Genomic DNA, 6777 nt, shown 5'->3' with positions numbered 1-6777 from the left:
CCTGAGCACTGGAGACAACAAAGGAAATACATAAAATAATCAAAACATAGATTTTGGTTTGTTTGTGATTAGTATTAGAAAGAAACCACCAAGGACAATCTTCTTTAGGGAGAATTTCAGGAAGAACTCTTTATGTCATAACGGGATAGAACTTGAGAGTCCCACAAAAAATTCAACCAGCTTATAAAAGGCCTTGTAGACCACATGGTGAAATTTGGCTTTTATTTTAAGTTTTTAAGCCTTAAAAAGATCATTTGGGCTGTTCAGTGAAGAATGGATTAAGTGACAATAAGTAACTGGAAATAAATCCTAGTGAGGAGACCAGATGATTTATGATAAAATATTTTTATAATTCATTAAATATCATATTGAATTGCAATCCCCAGGTGTTAAAAAGGAAAAAAAAAAGAAAGAAAAAAATTAAATTATAATTCATTAAATTTTGCAATGTCATTTAAGAAATTCTTCCTATCCATGGTCTTTTGGTAAAATAATTTTCAATCCCACACTTCACAACAATGATCTTGTAATGACCTGTCTGCAAAAGTCATGCTTTCTGGGTGACTGCATTGTTTGTGGTGAGGAAAAACATTTTAGTTTTTAAGAAATATTATTTAAACATGTCTGACTATTTTAAATTGCAAGACATCCTTGGATTTATCTGAGGATAAATAGTCTAACTGAAGTTTGTGGTGGAACTTCTGTGTTGGTGGAGAAATCTTATTTCAAAGAGGAGAAGAGACGAACTATTACTTTTTGTTCTCTTACTAGTTTATACTAGAGACTGTTCCAAATGAACTGTGCTATTTTGACTACTGCCCTTATAGTAGAACAAAGAGCATTCTTTATTCCTTATGCCATTAGGGTGTGTTTGGGAAAGGAAGAAATGAATAGCAGTTTTCTCTGAATATTAAAAAATATATATGTAGAAGGTACTCTGCCAATAGAATGAGCACTAAAATGCCTATTAAATTCATTTAGTTACTCAAAAAAATGGCTAGTGTCATTACAAATGAGCCTTTGCCTGGGTCTTCTTTAAGCTTGAATAATGCAAATGATGAGACTATTTAACTCTGGATTAAATCTCTGTGAAGTCATTGGCATGTGTTGCATGCAGTCTAGCTGGGTTGGAGGTCCTGAAATAGGGTTCCCATGCCTCTTTCTGCTCTCAACTCCTCTGCCATGATGAATGGAGATGGAGCTCTTATTCATAGCAATAATTTATACTGTGGCAGAGACAAGCCAGTCTATGGCAGTGGTTTCACAGGGCAGAGGAGTTATCTGACCGTGGGGCTGTTGCACAAACTGATGGTGAGCTGAGTTCTTTTCCTGAGCTAGCTACAATGGCAACTTGATGAAAATGGGTTGAAGTTTGATTCACCTCTGGTTTTCCCTTTTCATGAGATTTATATTGGATTTATTTCACTGGTTTTTATATTAAACTTCAGTAGTGAGTATAAAAACATATAGGTTAAAGTTAACAAACAAAATATACAGACTTCATGTGCATTTGTGATTTTGTTGAACATTTTTTTCCATCAAATATTTTGCAGTTTATTCTTGTTTGGGTTCAATTCAAATTCTTGGTCTCTGGAAATGCTTATAAATTAGAAAATGGCCATCTGTATTTTTTCTTTTTTTTTTTTTTAGATAGCCATTCATCTGCCGAATGGAAGTGTTGAGGTCATCTCCAGCTCTAAGGTTTTGTGATTCAAACAGGAAAATATGTTATTCTTGTTTAGAGACCTGGACACCATCTGTGATTTTTGGTATGTTGCTACATAGAGAATAGCAATGTATCAGAGGGTGGGCTTTAAAAAGCATCACAGGAATGAAAGGATGTGAATAAATTTTTTAAAATTAGAGTTTCTGTGTTTATATCGCCATTACCAATTTTTTTTCTGACTATTTATTTTGATCTAAGTAGGTAATCAAATTGTGTTTTTGGAATTGAGTTTTTGGGTCCTCTATTCTTCCTTACAAATTTTTTGGCAGTAAAGCATTTTGGTATTAAAATCCATCTTCTTTTATGTATCTCATATATCTTATATGTATTGCCTTTTTACATCTAAAAGCAATGGTTTAGAGATATTGAATAGTGGTAATGTGACATAGAAACAGGAAATCTTGCTAGGCTATTATTCATTACTTTTTTTTGTTTGTTTTAAATAGAGAGCATTCATGCCTGTAATCCTAGCACTTTGGGATGCTGAGGTGGGTGGATCACTTGAGGTCAGAAGTTTGAGACCAGCCTGGCCAACATAGTGAAACCCCGTCTCTAGTAAAAATACAAGAAATTAGCTGGGTGTGGTGGCTGGCACCTGTAATCCCAGCTACTTGTGAGGCTGAGGCAGGAGAATCGCTTGAACTCCGGAGGTAAGTTTGCAGTGAGCCGAGATCTTGCCACTGTACTCTATCCTGCACGACAGAGTGAGACTCTGTCTCCAAAAAAAAAAAAAAAAAAAAGCACAAAAAAAAAGCAGAGAGCAATTAAGTATTGGGAAACATTTAGCTATAATTGTAAATGCAAATAGATCACAGATACTAACCTTTTCTTGAAAAAAAACGTTTTTTTCTAACCATCAAGAATAGCTCTGTTATACCTCATTATTAGAAAGGCACTTTTATTTTTTTCTATCACTCTTCTGAGTGGATAAGACTCAAACTGTGCTTTCTTCTATTCACTCATTCAAATAACAATCAATATAGAAGACTTCTGTGACAAAATGCATAGGAGTTTTTCTCCTATACACTAAGCAAGCAATCAGTTCTATAGTAGACATCAGCTGGGTGTCCCTCAGTTCAATTCTGACACTATTTACTTGGAGATAGCATCAGGTCCCATAGGTTGAGAGCTGTGTCAGTTGGAGTCCCCACACAGAGTCCCCACTAGGGCACTGCTTAGTGGAGCTGTGACACGAGGGTTACTATCTTCCAGACCCTGGAATGGTAGATCCACTGACAGCTTGCACCTTGCACCTAGAAAAGCCACAAGCACTTGATGCCAACCTGTAAAAGCTGCCACAAGAGCTATACATACCCTGCAGAGCCACAGGGGCAGAGCTGCCCAAGGCCTTGGGAGCCCACCCCTTGCATCAGTGTGCCCTGGATATGAGACATGGAGTCAAAGGAGATCATTTTGGAGCTTTAAGATTTAATGACTGCCCTGCTGGGTTTTGGACTTCCATGGGGCCTGTAGCCCCTTTGTTTTGGCCAATTTCTCCCTTTGGAATGGAAGCTTTTACCTAATGTCTGTACATCTATAGTATCTTGAAAATAACTTGTTTTTGATTTTACAGGCTCGTAAGTGGAAGGGACTTGCCTTGTCTCAGATGAGACTTTGGATTTGGACTTTTGATTTAATGCTGGAATGAATTAAGACTTTGGGGAATTGTTAGGAAAGCATGACTGGTTTTGAAATGTGAGGACATGAAATTTGGGAGGGGCCAGGGGCAGAATGACATGGTTTGGATTTGTGTCCCTGTCCAACTCTCATGTTGAATTGGAGGTGGGACCTGGTGGAAGGAGATTGGATCATGGGGTAGATCTCCTCCTTGCTGTTCTCATGTTAGTGAGTTTTCCTGAAATCTCATGGTTTAAAAGTGTGTTGCACTTCCCTCTTCTCTCTCTCTCCTGCTCTGCCATGGTAAGACGTGCTTGCTTCCCCTTTCTCTTCTGCTATGATTGTAAGTTTCTTGAGGCCTCCTATCCATGCTGCTGGTACAGCCTGAGGAACTTTGAGTCCATTAAACCTCTTTCCTTCATAAATTACCCAGTGTCAGGTGGTTCTTCATAGCAGTGTGAGAATGGATGAATGCGCCTGTGATCTACCTTTTGCAGGATGAAGACCTAGATGAGTCCAAAGGCCTAAAGAACCAGGGGCACCACTGTGTAAATCTCTTACCAAACCAAACTGGGATCTGCTCACCCTGTGCCATAATGCCCAACATCTACATGAAAGTTTGCAGAGGGAGAAAGGAGGGGCCCAAGCTTGAAGAATTGGGCAGCTTACGCTTGAGACATGACCCCCCTGATGGCTTGTAAGTGAGTGTTATTTAAAGGTGGGGGTAAATTTTAGGAAAGATGAAATTACAGTAAAAATTATTAATCAATACATAGAGGTTACACACTGAGGTGGCCTAGAAAGTTTGGATATCTTAAGGCAGGGGATTGTAGGTCACAGGTAGATTCGAAGACTTTCTGATTTGCAATTAGCAGAGGAAGAGAACCTCTGTTTAAAAATGTGGAGTTAGCAGAAAAGAATGTTAGCTCTGGCTCATGGGCATGATTTCCTCCAGGCCCCTCAGGAAGAACTTTAGAATAAAGAACAGCAGAGTTCATTCCTCAGTTCTCCCTTACCTGAGATCTACATGCCAGCATGTTTATTTGATGGAGATCCAGGTTTTTTAAAACAACTGAGGCACATAGGTTAGGATTAGGATGTTGTCTTTAGTTTCCATAGGGAACACCAAACATCCTCTAACTCTCACTTCCTTGGCTATTGTTTTAAGCTACTGTTTCCTCTTACCAAGTTGCTCATTTACTTCTCAGGGCTAGCTAGGTGCCTGGAATTTCCCTTGAAGGAACTAAAGATTTTGTTTTATTTCCATGGTATGGGGTGCCCACAGGCCCCTCAGAGGGGTCCCTGCTTTGTCTCAAGTCCAAGGACAGGCAAAGACTGATGTCCCAGTTCATGCAGGCAGGTAGAAAGCAAAGGATAAATTCTTCCTTCTGTTGCCATTTTTTTCTATTCAGTCCCTCAATGGATTGGCTGATGCCCACACACACTTGAGAGGGCCATCTTCTTTACTCAGTCCACCAGTTCAAATGCTAATCTCATCTGGAAACAACCTCAGTGACACATTTAAAAATAATGTTTAATTTGGGAACCCTGTGGTGCAGTCAAGTTGGCATATAAAGTTAACTGTTACAGGCCGGGCATGGTGGCTCACACCTATAATCCCAGTACTTTGGGAGGCAGAGGTAGGTGGATCACCTGACGTCAGGAGTTCAAGACCAGCCTGGCCAATATGGTGAAGTCTTGTCTCTACTAAAAATACAAAAATTATCTGGGTGTGGTGGTGCGTGCTTATAGTTCCAGCTACTCAGGAGGCTGAGGCAGAAGAATTGCTTGAACCCAGGAGGCAGAGGATTCAGCGAGCCGAGATCATGCCCCTGCACTCCAACCTGGGTGACAGAGTGAGACTCTGTCTGAAAAAAAAAAGTTAATTGTTACAACAGGTTTTCCATACAAGAGTTAAGATGTTAAGGGTAGTAGCCAGTGACCTTTTGGGTCCTATCTCAGATTTCTTCAAGATCTTGTCATTTACAAGGTTGTGCTACCATCACTGCAATCTAATTCCAAAATATTTTCATCGTCCCCAAAAGAAACTCCTTACCCATCAGCAGTCACTTCTCATGCCTGCCCCCACCTAACACCTGCAACCATTAATCTACTTTTGTCTCTATGGATTTCCCGTTTTGATGTCTCATATAAGTAGAATCATAAAGTATGTAGACTTTTGTGTCACTTAGCATAATATGTGATATAGCAAATATAGAAAGTGTTTATTGTAGAACTTAGACAGGAGCACATGGGTGGTTTAATCTCAAATTATTTTTGTATACACATTTAACCTTTCTATCAAATGGAAACCATATTAAGTTCACAAAACCCTTCTTGACACCCTACATCACCTTGGTCTTTTCCTCTACTGAATTCTTTTTCTTTTTTTAGAGATAGGGTCTTGCACTGTTCTCCAGGCTGGAGTGCAGTGGGCTCATCATAACTCACTGTAGCTTCAACCTCCTGGGTTTAAGTGACCCTGTTGCCTCAGTCTACCAAGTATCTAGGACATTAGGGATTCATCATCACACCTGGCTAATTAAAATTTAATTAAATAATTTATTTATTTGAGACAGGGTCTCACTATGTTGTCCAAATTGGTCTCAAACTCCTGGCCTCAAGTGACCCTCCCACCTTAACCTCCCAAAGGGCTGAAATTTACAGGCATAAGCCGTCATGCCCAGCCTTCCTCTGAATTCTTTTAATAAATGTAGAAGTAATCACAAGTTTTGACAGTTGATTATAGACTGTCATGCATTTTCTGGAATCATGTAAATAGCATTTATCTCCTTGACTAGGATATAAACTTCTTAGGAGCAAAGACTAGTCTCAATGTTTTATTTTCTCTCCCCTTATGCCCCTTCCTCATCAGTCACAGAATTCACAAGACTGTTGTCACATTGTGATAATGTTCATTGGTGCAACTAAGCTTCAAGACACAGATAATAACTGTGGCTTCTTTATAATTTTTCACACAAATTTTTAATTGGCATTTCAAGGATGGCCTAGCCTTAGAGTACTAGACTAATCTGTTTTCTGGGTAGATTCCAGTTTCCATTCCATAGGCCTGGACATTACTGTTTACAGCTGAATAGAATCATTCATTCAGCTCCTCTCTGTCAATGTCTCTTATAGCAGAGTGTCTATAAGAGACATTGACAGAGAGGAGTGTCTGATAGCAGAGTGTGTATAAGAGACATTGACAGAGAGGAGCTGAATAAATGATTCTGCTTCTATAAGAGTGTCTATAAGAAACATTGACAGAGAGGAGCTGAATGAAACATATCCAGTGAACCAAGCCCATTGAGTTGCTTTTGGGATACCTGGGAGTGTGGTGCTTTCCTTGACAGGCTTTAGAGATGAGGAGTCAGTGTGGAAAGCTGGTCAGACAAAATGATATGCATGCTGGCGGCTTACAGATACCCTTATTC

The sequence above is a fragment of the Aotus nancymaae genome, unplaced genomic scaffold, assembly GCF_030222135.1.
Source record: "Aotus nancymaae isolate 86718 unplaced genomic scaffold, 86718_ANA_hifiasm-v0.15.2.pri h1tg000008l, whole genome shotgun sequence".
Classification (NCBI taxonomy): Eukaryota; Metazoa; Chordata; class Mammalia; order Primates; family Aotidae; genus Aotus; species Aotus nancymaae.
This window is presented reverse-complemented; position numbering follows the sequence as displayed.